A 16,221-nucleotide genomic window follows, 5' to 3' on the forward strand; every position below is an offset into this window, starting at 1 on the left:
GGGGCTACTTAGAGGACCCCCAGCATTGCTCCTACCAGCCCTCTGGGATTTTTCCGGGCAGCCCAAGCTGCTGCCACCCCTCAGACAGGCTTCTGCCCTCCTGCTGCTTAAACAGCTCAAGCTCAGATTAGCAGAACAAAGGATTTCCTTTGGTAGAGGGGGTAACACCCTCTCCCTTTGGTAATATGTGTTACATGACTTGGGAGGGGTAGCCTCCTCAAGCTACTGTCATGCTTTGAAGGGCACATTTGGTGCCCTCCATGCATAAACGATTCCCGTGTCCATCACCACCCCAGGGGTGGTGTCCAAAGCTCCTCTAGAGGGTCCCTGGGTTCTGCCATCTTGAGGTTGGCAGCGACCTCTGGAAGCATCTGAGTGGCCAGGTCAGACAGGTGACGTCAGAGCCCCCTCCTGATAGGTGGTCACCTGGCTAGGTGACAAATCCCACTTTCAGGGCTATTTAAGGTCTCTCTCTTTGGTGTGTCCTCAGATTCCACTTGCAAGATTCTAGCAGGACTTCTCTGCAACCTCTACCTAGACTTCTACCCACTGGAACCTTGACTGGACCCTCCAGGAACCAACAATCTGCATTACATGGTGAAGACTCTGCTTGCAACATTGTTTCCATGTTTCCTACCAGCTTCTGCAACATTTCCCCAGCTGTGCCTCCTCTGAGGGTAGCAAGTCTTCAGTCTACATGAGAAGGAAGAAGGAATCTCCCTTGGAGTGAAGGATTCACTTCCCTATATCTGTAGGCACCAACTACAACAATGACTGGCTGCGTGGATCTCATCCTGAGCTGCATGGATCCTGCATCACAGGTGGTGGTCCCGAGTAGTTCACTTGGTCCTCTCTGCCAGCTGTCCAACTTTGGTGGAGATAAGCCCTTGCCTTTCCACGCAGGACAGTACCCCGATGCACTGCATCTCTTGCAGTTATCAAGGCTTGTTTGGATCTCGTCCAAAGGGTTTTCAGGCTTCATGTTGCCGCCGCCCCCTGCACTCCTTCCTGTGATGCATATCCCTCTGTGTGCTTCTCCTGCAGCGTAAGACCCTTCTTCAGTTGTGCTGCATGGGCTCCTCTGTGTGAGTTCTGGTTCCTCGTCCAGTGGGACTCCTGCGGGGCTGCCTCTTGCTGAGGGTCCCCCTAAGACTCACCTCATGGGTTGAGTCCTCATGGACCTTGCTGGTCCCTGGCAGCTCCACTTTTGCTTCACTCCGACTTCTGCCTTTGCCAAGGCTTGTTGGTGACTTTTCTATGCCACTGACCAACTGCAATCATCTATCCTGCGTGGGACATCGACTTCATCCTCCAGGAACTCTTCACCTGCTCCAGGGCTGCATTCCTGACTGTAGACGGGTCTCCTCGACCGCATCCTCTGCCTCCCAGAGATGGCGCTGTTCGCACGCCTCGCTCAACCCACTTCTGCGTCCCCATGTTACCATGGGAACGCCGTCAGACGCCTCAGGAACGGATTTCCGGATTGAGGAACAAAAAGAGAAGACGGACTTCACGGGCGGCGTGCGTTACACGGAGCCGGAAAAGATGGAGGAGAGAAGACCACTGGACGCCAAGGAAGATTCACCCGAGCCTGCACAGACGCCAGAGGCTAGTGAGGCAGTTTCCACTGGAGCACGAGAGAGACAACGGCCCACGGAGCCCTCCACGACCCAGGAGGGTCGTGGCTCTACAAGGTCCGGTCCTTCCTAGGACAAACAGGGCACAAGAAGACAATAGGGACACAGGGGAAGGGAACCGGGGAGGTGGGTCAGGGGAGCACCGGTAAGCCACTGGGGAGCACTTTGGGGCATAGTTCTGCCTAATCAAGGAAAGGATAGAACGTGCAAAAAGTATCCATACCCACACCCTCACAGTTGGACACCCTTCACCACCAAAGCCCTGAGAAACCCCTCCCTGCATGTTGCCCTAAAAGAAACCCACAAAAGCGCCCCACAATAAACTTACCTGTGGTATCTCCTCTGTTTGTTTTTCGGTATTCACGGGAGACCCAAGGATCAGACGTCCGACGAACCTAGACGAAGAACAAAAGACAAGAAGGTTAAAAGTGACCAGAAGAATCTACAAGACTTGCAAACAACCCAATTGTACTAGATTAAAACTAAATAAAATATCCTTCACCCTATCTAAGGTTCAGACCCCTCTGTACCACCCGAAGCCTACCACAGTGGTGTCAGAAGTGAGATCTATAACCCAAGAGGCTACTGGGAGGTACACAAAATGGGTGAAAAACCTACGCTAGAAGACATGATTTAACAGCTAACGGAGGGCCAACGCCACCTACAACTAGTCTGGGAGGCACACCAACGGGAGGCAAAAGAAGACAGAGAGGCCCTACAAACAGCCCTAAAAAGTCAAGCTACGATCATGGCTAACAACCAGCTCGTGCATTAGACTGCGCTGCACCAGTAGACACCATAGCAGCCAGCAAGTTACACCCTATTGTCCCGAGCTCTGTCTTACAAAAGTTTCAAGAAGGAGAAGATCCAGACTCCTTCTTCACAAACTTCGAACGTGTAGCTTCTTCAGCTCAATGGCCTGAGGAACGATGGGGACAGTATATTGCACCACTTCTCACGGGAATTTTACAGACAGCCTACCAGGCCGCTAATCCGGGAGGCACCACCCCATACAAGGATATCAAGAGGAGTATCCTAGAAAGAGTTGGTCATGACAGAAAACTACAGAATGAAGTTCAGAAAAGTGAAATGGGGACAGAATGAAGATCCTCACACTTTTTACTTTAGAGTTAAAGATTTGGGATTAAAATGGTTGGTACCCCTAGGAACAACCAGAGAAGACGTGATAAAAACAATTATTTTGGAACAGTATTTAGACTCTCTTCCGAATAGCACCAGGAATTGGATAAGACAACATCCCAAGGTCGATACAGAACTAGCCATAGACCTGGCCTGTGCCTACCACCGATCTACGGATGTTAAACTCATAAACCCCAGAACCACCATAAAACCCATACCGACCCCCCCTAAGTATTCTCCAAGATACCCACTGGAAGAAAGCGGACCCCACAAACATGGGGAGGGTAATCCTATGCAACAACCACAGTGTTTTAGTTGTGGAGAGTGGGGACACATTGCAAGGGTGTGTCCCAGAAAAAACGATGGAGTCGAACCCATGGAAATCGGGGTCACCCGACGTAGGGTATTATGTACAGGCAAGGGAAACTCTAAATTCAAACAGGTCATCAAAATAAATGGAAACCCTATATACGCCTTAATTGATTCGGGTTGTAGTCAATCCGTAATACGAAGAGATTTATTGGACCCTACAGACCCAACCTCAAACCAGGGGGTCACTATTTGCTGCGTTCATGGCAATAAGGAACAATGGGCCAGATGTAGGAAAGGTTTAGCGACTCCAAACGGCGAAAAACGCAGTTTGCGAGTCGCTAAACCCCATCTGGTATGTAGAAATGCATTTTGCGAGTCGGAACCGACTCGCAAAATGCATTTCCGAGTCGCAAATAGGAAGGGGTGTTCCCTTCCTATTTGCGAGTCGCAGTGGTATGCAATTCCATTTAGTTACCATCCACTTCACTCGCAAACGGGAAGGGGGCCCCATGGGACCCCTTCCCCTTTGTGACTGGACCTAATAATAATTTTTCTGAGCAGGCAGTGGTCCAATGGACCACTGCCTGCCCTGAATAATACCGAAACAAAAGGTTTTGGTTTATTTTTCAAAGTGCAGCTCGTTTTCCTTTAAGGAAAACGGGTTGCACTTTGAAAAAAAAAACTGCTTTATTTAAAAGCAGTCATGGACATGGAGGTCTGCTGTTCCCAGCAGGCCTCCATTCCAGTGAGTGCCCTGAGTCGCTATTGCGACCCACCTCATTAATATTAATGAGGTGGGTCTTTGCGACCCCATAGCGACTCGTAGAAGGTGTCTGAGACACCTTTCTGCATCCCAAATTGCGACTTGCAATTTGCGAGTTGCAGGGACTCGCAAATTGCAAGTCACAATTTGTGAGTTTCCTACATCTGGCCCTAAATCCCATAGCGTTGGTCAAGATAGAATGGGGCAAGTATCACGACTTCCTCCCAGTGGGGATTATGGACAGGTTGATTGAAGACTGTATTATCGGGACTGATTATATCCGGTTCTATAACCTCCTAGATCAAACTCGAGTACCAAAACAGTTCCCAGACTGGTGGACAAAAGCACCGTTTTCTAACAGCTTTATTGAGTGTCCTCCGAGTCGCAGAAAACTAACCTGAAGGGAGAAAAGACAAGGGAAACTAAAATATCAGGAGTCCAGAGAGGAGTCAAATCCCGACAAACTGGTAGCGGAAATCCGTGACGCAACCGTTTCCTTTAGAACCAGCCAGAGACAAGACCCTACTCTCTGTCACGCCTGGAACATGGCCAAAACAGAATCCACAAACGAGGTGGGTCCTTATTTTTTAATACAGAAGAACCTTCTGTATAGAATTACCACAACTACAACGGGGGAAAAAAAAAACTAGTTGTACCGGAACCTTATCGAAGCCAAATCCTGTTCTTAGCCCATAACCAGCCAGGGGGTGGTCACTGCGGTACAGAAAAGACTGAGGAGTATCTCTTACGGAGATTCTATTGGCCGGGGGTCTATGCTCACATCAGGAGATACTGTTTACAAAGTCCTAGGTGTCAACTGACGGAACCAAGAATACCCAAGAAAGCTCTGTTACAACCCCTACCCATTATTGAGGTTCCTTTTAGCCGCGTAGGTATGGATTTAGTTGGTCCTCTACTTCCATCATCCAGAGGGTATACATACATTCTGGTGCTGGCAGACTATGCTTCGAGATATCCAGAAGCAATTCCCTTATCCAGCATGACTACGAAAACGGTAGCTCAAGCCATGATAACTTTCTTTTCTAGAATAGGATTTCCCCAAGAGATCCTCACTGATCAAGGCACTCCTTTTATGTCAAATCTTATGAAACAGATTTGTAAACTATTAGGGATCACTCAGATAAAAACATCTGTATACCACCCCCAAACGGACGGTTTAGTGGAACACTACAACCGTACCATAAAAACTCTATTGAGGAAAATAGTAGATGACTCCGGAAAGGATTGGGACCAGAAGCTACCCCTGGTCCTTTATGCCATCCGGACTCATGAACAATCCTCTACAGGACATAGTCCTTTTGAATTAGTCTTTGGAAGACAACCACGTAGTCTCCTAGACATGGCCGCAGAAATGTGGGAAGAGGAATGAGAGGAAGGGAAACCCTTACTAGAATATGTCCATAACTTGAAAACACATTTACAAACCATATGGGAGGATGTGCGTAGACATCTCGTGAAAGCACAATCCAATCAAAAGACATATTACGACAAGGGAACTAAATTACGATCTTTCCTCCCTAACGACCAAGTTCTCATAATGCGACCAACATCTGAGCATAAATTATTAGCTAAATGGCAAGGACCCTATAGAGTAATAAGAGCAGTTTCTCCCGTCACCTACCTCATCGAAATGAGTTCACGTCCAAAAAGAACCCAAATATACCATGTAAACTTACTGAAAAAATGGGAACAACCAGAAGATATCACTAGCAGATCAGCTGACGGATTTTTTATCACGCCATCCACAGGCCTAGGGTTAGAACTCTATCCCATGGGGAACCAGAAACCGAAGGAAGCTCCATGCATAAACAGTTCTCTTACTGAAACTGAGAAGTCACAACTGTCCGCCCTCTTACAACATCACTCACGTTTCTTTTCTGAGACACCAGGGAGAACCTCATTAATCCACCACAAAATAAAAACACCTGAGGGGCAGGCTATTCGTCTACGCCCCTACCGCATACCCGAAGCCCGGAAACATATCATTGAGGAAGAAATAGATAAAATGCTAGCCGTAGGGGTAATTGAACCCTCTGTGAGCCCATGGTGTTCTCCGGTGGTTCTCGTTCCAAAACCCGATGGGTCTGTTCGGTTTTGCATCGACTTTTGTAAGCTTAATGACATATCACTCTTTGACACATATCCTATTCCTCATGTCGATGATGTCTTACAGAAGTTAGGAAGAGCCAAATACCTGTCCACACTCGATCTAACAAAGGGGTACTGGCAAATTCCCCTCGCACCAGAAGACAAAGAGAAAACCGCTTTTGTGACACAATCAGGCCTATATCACTTTACAGTCTTGCCCTTTTGTCTCCACGGGGCCCCTGCTACCTTTCAACGCTTGATGGACCGGCTTTTAAAACCATTCCAGGACTTTACAACAGCATACTTGGATGACATTGTAATTTTTAGCGACACTTGGCTCAATCATTTACGCCATCTCAATGAGGTGTTCACTGCCTTGGCGGAAGCCGGGCTGACGGCCAATCCAAAAAAATGTACCCTGGGGAACACTGAAATATCTTATCTAGGTTATATGATAGGCAACGGGACTCTCCAACCTCAGAAAAATAAAATGTAGGCCATAATGCAAGTGCCAAGGCCAAAGACCACGAAAGACCTACGTTCCTTTTTAGGGTTAGTGGGCTATTACCGCAGGTTCATACCCCAATACTCCTCAATTGCCGCCCCTCTTACTGATCTCCTGACAAAACAACGCCCCTCCACGTTGGCCCCATTAACAGAGTCACAAATTACTAGCTTTGAACAGTTGAAACAATCCCTTACAACCGACCCCGTTCTGAAGTGCCCTGACTTTTCCAAGCCATTTCACCAGAATACTGACGCTTCTAACATCGGCCTCGGTGCAGTCCTCACTCAACCTGACATGGAGGGTCTTGATCATCCCGTTGTCTTTATCAGTAGGAAGCTCCTTCCCAGAGAATGTCACTACCCCACTATTGAAAAGGAGTGTCTGGCCATTAAGTGGGCTGTGGAAAACTTACAATATTACCTCTTGGGCAGACCTTTCGTTCTTTACACCGACCATGCCGCTCTCACTTGGCTGGCCTCCCATAAAGACTCCAATTCTAGAGTATTAAGATGGTTTCTTGAGCTCCAACCTTTTACTTTCCAGGTCCGCCATGTACCGGGTTCTCAGCAGGGCCCTGCCGATTACCTGTCCCGATTCCCCTCCTCTTCGGTCCTCTAACAGTCCTGATCATGGGATGGGGAGTGTAGACGGGTCTCCTCGACCGCGTCCTCTGCCTCCCAGAGCTGGCGCCGTTCACATGCCTCGCTCAACCCACTTCCGCGTCCCCATGTTACCATGGGAACGCCATCAGATGCCTCAGGAACGGATTTCCTGATTGAGTAACAAAAAGAGAAGACGGACTTCACGGGCGGCGTGCGTTACACGGAGCCGGAAAAGACAGAGGACAGAAGACCGCTGGACGCCGAGGAAGAGTCACCGAGCCTGCACAGACGCCAGAGGCTAGTGAGGCAGTTTCCACTGGAGCACGAGAGACAACGGCCCACGGAGCCCGCCACGACCCAGGAGGGTCGTGGCTCTTCAAGATATGGTCCTTCCTAGGAAAAACAGGGCACAAGAAGACAATAGGGACACAGGGGAAGGGAACTGGGGAGGTGGGTCAGGGGAGAACCGGTGAGCCACTGGGGAGCACTTTGGGGCATAGTTCTGCCTAATCAAGGAAAGGATAGAACGTGCCAAAAGTATCCATACCCACACCCTCACAGTTGGACACCCTTCACCACCAAAGCCTGAGAAACCCCTCCCTGCATGTGGCCCTAAAAGAAACCCACAAAAGCGCCCCACAACAAACTTACCTGTGGTATCTCCTCTGTTTGTTTTTCGGTATTCACGGAGACCCAAGGATCAGACGTCTGCCGAACCTAGAGGAAGAACAAAAGACAAGAAGGTTAAAAGTGACCAGAAGAATCTACAAGACTTGCAAACAACCCAATTGTACTAGATTAAAACTAAATAAAATATCCTTCACCCTATCTAAGGCTCAGACCCCTCTGTACCACCCGAAGCCTACCACACTGACCATCTTCGTTCTACCGCCGACCAGCTCATGCTTCCATAGCTGGGTGGGTAGTAGCTCCTACTCCTCCTGGACTCTTCTGTGACTTCTGGACTTGGTCCCCTTCTTCCACAAGTCTTCCTCTTCAGGAATCCACCACTGGTTTCTTGCTGTCTTTTCTGGGCGTGGCATTTTTTTCATTTTTGTCCTTTTGAGTGGTTTGGGTAAATCTAGTCATTTACTCCTTTCCTCCTGGTCACTAGGGTGGCACTGTGGTAATTAGCTTTGGGGTCTCCTAGCACCCCCAGCTCCCCTCTACACAGTCCACTTACCTAGGTGTGGTCATGTGTTCGCATTCCATTTTTTTGTATATGGTTTGGGCTCCCCCTTGAATCACAATTGTCTACTTGCATTTGCACTGTTTTCTATCAATTTCTATGCCTATTACTGATTACTAGTGTATATATTTTGTGTGTTTACTTACCTTCTATTGGAGGGTGGCCTCTCTAGTACTTTTTGGTATTGTGTCACTAAAATAAAGTACCTTTATTTTTGTAACACTGAGTGTTTCTGTGGAAGTGCTGTGTGACTACAGTGGTTTTGCATGAGCTTTGCATGTGCCCTAGATAAGCCATGGCTGCTTATCCACAGCTACCTCTAGAAAGCCTGGCTTCTAGACACTGCCTACACTACTCTAATAGAGGATACCTGGACCTGGTAAAAAGGTGTAAGTACTTCAGGTACCTACTACACACCAGGCCAGCTTACTACACTTCGTATCCTGCCAACTACTCCAAATTGTTCTTCTTTGCCTTAAACTGAGAGGAAATAGTTTAGAGGAATGCAGCACTCTTAGTTTGAATCATGAATTTATTAAGGCACTTCCCAGATATCAAACAAAAACTCCTGAACACGTCGTTACACAACACGCCGAAGCAGACATGGATAGAGAGCTTCAGATCATGCCAGCCCTGCTCCTTGCCACATACCTCCACGACAGAGACAGCCGACGAAGAAAATGACGGTAAGTACAGCATCCTACTAAACAAGGGAAGAAAGGGCACAGTTACATACCCACCCACTCTACCCACCCTGCAATGCTCCCCCAACCCCTCATAGCAGCACAAGCCATATACAGCAAGAGGGACTTACCCAACACAAGGCAAAACCAATGTGACCAAAGCACATACATGTGCCTCACACCCACAAACAATGAAACAAGAGACCACGCTCCAGAGTTTGCCTCCATAAACAGAGGCCACACAATAACATTTATTATGTTCACTGAGCAACCGAAGTACATACTGTATAAAGCCAATGGCCAGTCCTGTATAAAACAAGCCCGATGGGCCACAGTGGCCCCAACCTGACTCCCACAAGTGCTACAGTACTCCACAAAATAGGGGCAACAATAGGGCATCCAGGCACCTCAGGGAACAGGGACATGGGGTGGTGGGGGTGGGGATTTATGACGGGGTGGGACTTAGATTTGCGTTTGGAAGGTGGAGGGGGTTTGGGTTTGACCCTGGAAGGTGGGGGAGTGGGCTTGGACCAGGGGGTGGCAGACGGAACAGGTACAGCACGGGGCTTCTTCCTCTCTGGGGAAAGGGCACGGGGGGTTAAGGGCGGACAGGGGCAGGCTGTGACATGGAAGGAGTGGACAGGGCAAGGAGGTGAGCACGTTTAGGGACGAGACAGGGTGGGCCAGTGGGTTGGAAGAGGTCAACACAGGAGAGGAAAAGTTTCTTAGGTGCAATTGAGGTGGACCTGGTGGAAGGAGTGGGAGTGGAGGTCGAGGGAGTGGTCGTAAGTGGTGTAGGTGTGCGTGATGTGGGTGCAGGTGATTGGACAGTATGCTGAGGTGTGGTGTATGTGTGATGGGTGGGTGTTTGGTGTATTTGAGTGTCTTGGGAGGAGTGGGGGTGGACACATTGCGGCAAGACAGGCCACCAGTGTGAATGCATGTTGTCTGGGTGTCTGCAAGTCTGATGAGTGTGCTGCATGTGTCAACTAAAGTAGTTGTGGTGAGTGCAGGTGTGGTGTCTGGGGTGCATGAATGGATGTGTGCTATTGTGGTGACTGCAGGAATAGGGTCAGCAACAGTAAATGAAGGTGCAGTGTCTGGGAGTGTGCATGTACAGGGGACAGACAGGGAGGCGGAAGAGCTGGACACACTGGGGGAAGTGGATTTTGTTGTGTGTGCATGTGTATGTTGTGGTGGGAGGTGTGGTGCTTGTGTTTTGAAGTGTGCTTCTTGTGTGTTGCGGCGTGTGCCTATGTGTCAGAACGTGTGCTTTGGACAGGTGAAGGGAGTGGGGTGCTGGAAGGGGTAGAGGAGGTTGGAGGGGGACGGAATGACCAGGGACACTGGCTGCCATCCAAGAGGAGGCCAGAGCCTGAAAAGATCGCTGTAGGCCAGACACGTTACCGTGAATGCCATCCAGATAGGCATTGGTCTGCTGCATCTCTGATGCTAGTCCCTGGTTGGCATTGACGATGGTTGTCTGCCCTACCTAGATGGTTCTCAGGAGATCAATAGCCTCCTCCGTTAGGGCAGCAGGGCTGACTGGGGCAGGGGAGGAGGTGCCTGGGGCGAAGGAGACGCTCACCCTTCTGGGTGAGCAGGCACAGGCAAATCGGTGGGGAGCAACTGTGAGGGTGGTAATGGTATGGGGGTAGCGGAAGATGACACAGTAGGGGTGGGCCCCCTATGGTCCGCCACTGTCAGGGAGCTCCCATCGGAGGAGGTATCGGACTCACTACCTCCAGTGGTAGTAGCCTCCCCGTGGTACTCACCTTCCCCTCCAACCCACTAGTCCCCTTGGCGTTGGAGGTACAATAGTGGTTCACAAATACACCCACCCAGAAAACCCTCCACAGGCAGCACCTACCGCAATAGCCATGGCTATGCCCCTGACAAGTGGCCAGAACCCCGCTCTACAGCCATTCCCAAAATAACTGAAGGACATGATGTGTAGTAGACCTGACCAAAACACCCCTACTCCCCACGGGAGCCATGATGTAGATGGACATCAGTCATAGTTCGTGCAACCAGGCAGCATAAATCCGAAGGCACACACACACATCCATCAAGGGTAAAAAATATGGTATGTTTAATCACCCCTTGTGACTGCTGTGCAGCCTTCAAGCGCCCATCCAGGTCTGGGTACACCACTACCAGGATGCGTTGCATAAGGGGGGAAAGGGCCCGACAAGCACCCCTTTCCCGTTGGGAGGACTTCTCCAGCTGGGCCTCACAGATCTTTTGTGCCCAGCACCGCAGGCCCTCCCACCTCTTCCTGCAGTGGGTGTTCCTCCGATGGTAGACCCCCGGGATCCACACATCCTTGGCGATGGCATGCCAATGTCCCCTCTTCTGGTGGGCGCTTACCTATAAGGGAAACACTGAAAAGTAACACATAGGTCAGACAATGGCCAATCCTATACAGCTGGCTATACGTTCACTATGGAACGTTCATTTAAAACAGCCTAACAGCACACACACACTCAGCATGTCAGGAACACTGGACCATACAGTGTCACAGGTGCACACATGTATGCAGCCAACACCAACCACTACACACATCCATGGCCCCCAATCCTCCTACTTACCTGTACCTCTGGCTGTCCGTAGAGCTTGCTTGCTTGCTTGCACAAGATCAGGGAGTCAAGTGAAGTTGGGGTAATGAGGTTGCATACGCACCGCGGTGGTGTGCATCATCTCCGGCGGCGGTGATCATGACACGCTGGGATTCCCCATTGACATCCATGTTAACCAGTGAATTTGCACATGGCGGTAAACACCACCTTACACTGTTACATCCACCGCTAGCGGTATGAGGTCACTTCCACAACAACGGTTCTGGATTACAGGGGGCAGACATTTTGGCCAAAACTACGCAGTTGCAAAACTCTCATCTGCAGAATGCAGGCCCTATTGTTCCCCAAACACCCATAGACATGTGACTAATAACATTATCTCACCTGACCAGCCTCGATCTATCATTGTGGTCATGTTGCTGTAATGTCACACACACTATGCATTAGTGTCAACGACAATCATGCCAGCAGTGCTGAATGAATAACAATGTATGCAGATGTATGTGTGTTCCTCACACATGTTTTCTACTCCTCCTAGGTACAGACCCTTGTGGCGAGGAAGGGCCCCATCGGTGTACAGACCACTTGTTGATTTGCGGACCATCGTTGAGCGTGACATCATTATCAATTATAGACTCACTCGTGCAACTATTCTTGAACTTTGTTCATTACTGGATCCTGCACTGACACCGGCAAATCGTAATCAGCATGCCATCCCTACTGAAGTGCAGGTGCTCTCTGTACTCCATTTCCTGGCCACATGCTCATTTCAAGTGACAGTGGGCATGGGTGCAGGTTTTTCACAGCCAATGTTTAGCATCATACTTTCCAGATTCCTGAATTCATTTGTACAACACCTGCAGTCCTATGTGAGGTTTCCCAAAAGTGCTGACCTCCCTGCCATCAAGTCGGACTTCTATGCCTTTGCCAACATACCCCATGTGATAGATGCCGTCAATGGTACCCACATAGTTATCATCCCCCCAAGAGTCAGTGAACAGGTTACAGAAACAGGAAGAACTTTCATTCCATGAACATTCAATTTGTATGTACTGCATACCAGTACATCGCACATTGTCTGCCTCTGAGGCTTGTCAATCAATTTTTTGTTTTGCACCTTTTCTAGGTGATTCTGGCTATCCCAACTTGCATTGTCTCCTGTCACCAGTGAGGAATCCTGGAACAGATGCAGAGAGGAATTACAATGAGGCCCATGGACACACTAGGAGGGTGATAGAGTGCACAATTGGTCTCCTGAAGACTAGATTGTGTTGCCTACACATCTCTGGTGGTTCCCTAGCCTATGGGCCTGAAAAGGTGTGAAGAATAGTGGTGGCCAGCAGCATGCTGCACAACGTGGCTGTGAGAAATTCTATCCCCATCTTGGAGGAGGAGGGTGCTGTATATCCAGACCAGCTTCCTTAGAGAGGGGATGAGAGTGATGGTGATGATGAGGAAAGGGAGATGTAAATTCCAGGACCCAACTGATACAACTCTACTTCCAGTAACTATGTGGAACAATTGGATGAGAATGGTGTCTGTGCATCATACTGTCAGTGTGCGTTGTCATCTGGGGGGGGGGTGTTGGGTCAATACTAATTGCCACTGTGACCAGGTCTGCATAGGTATATGGCCAGTACCTTTTCCTCCCAGTCAGTGTAGTCGGGTGGTGTTGGTAGAGGTCCTCCCCCAGTCTTCTCGACTGCAATGTGCTGCTGGATGCCATGGCCCTGACCTTCCCCGGCAGGTCGTTCCATCTCTTGCGGATGTCGTCCCTGGTGCGTGGATGGTGTCCCACTGCATTGACTCTGTTTATTATTGTCTGCCATAGCTCCATCTTCCTGGCGATGGGTGTGTGCTGCACCTGTGCCCCGAATAGTTGTGGCTCGACCTTCAGGATCTCGTCCACCATGGTCCTTAGCTCCCTTTCTGTGAAACATGGGTGTTTGGGGGGTGCCATGGTGAGTGTTGTGAATGTTGTCTTGTGTGGATCTAGATGAGGGTGTCACTGTGTGGTTAGGTGTAAGTATTGTGGATTGTGGCATTCGGTGTCTGCTTCTGGTGTTATCTGTCTTCGTTGGCCTACTTTCATTGCAAAGGATTGTGGGGTGTGTCTGTGAGTGTTTTATAGTGTTGTGGATGTGTGTCAGGTGTGTGGGTTTCTAACTTATCCAACTTATGAGCGCAGTTCTTACTGTTGGGTCCACTTGCTGCCCATGGCGGTCTGCACCGGCAATGGTCGTTCGACTTCCACTGAACTCCGCGGTGATTTGTGCTTCATTATTTGATGGGAGGGGTGCTGGTGTGCTCGGCGGGGAGGGAGGTCCAGCATTTCCACTGACAAGGTCCTGGCGGTGACTGGTGGCAGGGTGATTTTTGTCAGATTCAGATTTTGGCATCAATATATGGTGGGTTTCTGTTCACCGCCAATGGCGGTCTTCTGTTTGCTGTCACCAAGGCGGTTGACAGTGTTTACCGCCAGGTTCATAATGAGGGCCCTAATCAGACTCTATGGGAGGGAGGCAAAATAAATACAATAGATAATTGATGATGAGTAACACGCGAGGATTTGGGCCCACAAGGAAGGCAGGGTAGGCAGGAACAGAATAAAACAAATGATTAAAAAACAAAAATAAGTCCTGTGCTACATTCAGCCACAAACAGAAATAAACATATCAGGAAAAGGAATAAAATGAACAAAAATGTCCTGGGTTTCTTCTATCAATGGGCAAAGGAAATTACTTTCAAAATTGGAATAAAGGAATTGAAGCAGCACACACAACCATACAAAATGGTGGAAGCTACCTCATCCACCACTTGGCCACTGGACAGTAAGGCATGGAGGACTAATAGAAAATGTCCACTAATCAAACACACACACTAACCAGCTCCACAAAATGATCATAACCACAAAGCCTGCATATAAGAAACAAAAGAGAACAAAGACAAAGGCCCTCATTACAACCCTGGGGGTTAGTGATAAAGCGGTGGTAATACCACTATCAGGCCAGTGGTAAAAAAAATGGAATTACGACCATGGCGGAAACTGCCAACACAGACAGCCACTTTAACACTCCGACCGCCACGGCGGTAGCAACAAACACAGCGGTGGTAACCGCCAACAGACAGGAGGAACACAATGTACCGCCCACACTATCACAAGGCACAAATCCACCAGCTTTTCTGGGGCAGTACCAACACCATTAAAAGCACAGCGGAAACAGTCTTTGGAAGGGAAACCACTCACCGCTCGACATTCAATGAAGAACCAGGACGCCCTGAAGCCAGAACTACAGGTGTTACCAATGTTGGTGTATCTTCTCATCTACAAGGAGTACGAACGGCGGCGGTGACGACCACAGTGAGTACTGCACCTAGCACACAGGGGAGGGGAGGAGGGAAAAGAAAATGACACACACACGCAAAACGCAACGCCTCCACCCCCCACCCACAACACACACACACATATCCAGAAACATCACAGATACACCCCGTCACCCCCTGGAAGAACGTAAGAACCAAACGAAATTAGTTTAACGAGTGTAATAGTCGAACAATCAGATAGCCCAAGAGAACAGTATATAATCAGTATACACAAATATGTACAGCAAGTACACAAGTCCGTACACTATCCCATGAAATGTCCATGGACCAGTGGTCCCAAAAAGCATGGGCGAAGCCCACACGACACCTGCCTCAAAATGGAGAGAACACTGCAGGGGCATCAGGTTAAAAAAAGAAAACAGGCACCTCAGGGGGAAGGGGACGGGGGCACCTCAGCCGGATGATGGTACGATGCCACTGCTCCTCAAGGGGGCTCCATGCCCACTGCCTGGTCCAAGGGAGTGCAAAGCCACAGTCTCTCAAGTCTCTCATGTGGGTGGGTTGCCCACTGCTTGGTCCTGGGGAGTGCAAACCCACAGTCTCTCAAGACTCTCAAAGGGGTGCTTTGCCCAGTGCTTGGTCCTGGGGAATACAAAGCCACAGTCTCTCAAGTGGGTGGTTTGCCCACTGCTTGGTCCTGTGGATTTCAAAGCCACAGTCTCTCAAGTCTCTCAAGTGGGTAGTTTGCCCACTGCTTGGTCCTAGGAAGTGTAAAGTCACAGTCTCACAAGTGGGTGGCATCTTCCACTAGTTCTGGAGGGGGCTTTGTTCCCAGAGTGTTTAATCCTGTCAAGGACTGTGTTAGTGGATGCTTTTCTCCACTGGTTCTGGAGGGGGCTTTGTGCCCAGAGTGCTTCATCCTGCCAAGGACTGTGTTAGTGGATGGTCTTCTCCACTGGTTCTGGAGGGGGCTTTGTGCCCAGAGTGCTTCATCCTGCCAAGGACTGTGTTAGTGGATGCTTTTCTCCACTGGATTTGGAGGGGGATTTGTGCCCAGAGTGCTTCATCCTGCCAAGCGCTATGTTAGTGGATGCTTTTCTCCACTGGTTCTGGAGGGGTCTTTGCACCCAGTGATGCTGCTCCTGGGGTGTGGCATGTTGACTTAGTCTCACCTGTGTGTCACAGCCACGCGATGTACCCAGAACAGGTAGCATGATACTCCATGGAGGCAGAACCACACTCGATCCTGCGGTGGCATAGCCTGCCAATTGCTGGTTCATGTCAATGCTGGAGGTGGTGTCTCAAGTGGTATGTCCAGGGTCCAGGAGGTCACCTGCAGACTCTGACGGCTGCACACTGGGGATGGGGCTGACAT

Source organism: Pleurodeles waltl, chromosome 3_1, assembly GCF_031143425.1.
Source record: "Pleurodeles waltl isolate 20211129_DDA chromosome 3_1, aPleWal1.hap1.20221129, whole genome shotgun sequence".
NCBI lineage: Eukaryota > Metazoa > Chordata > Amphibia > Caudata > Salamandridae > Pleurodeles > Pleurodeles waltl.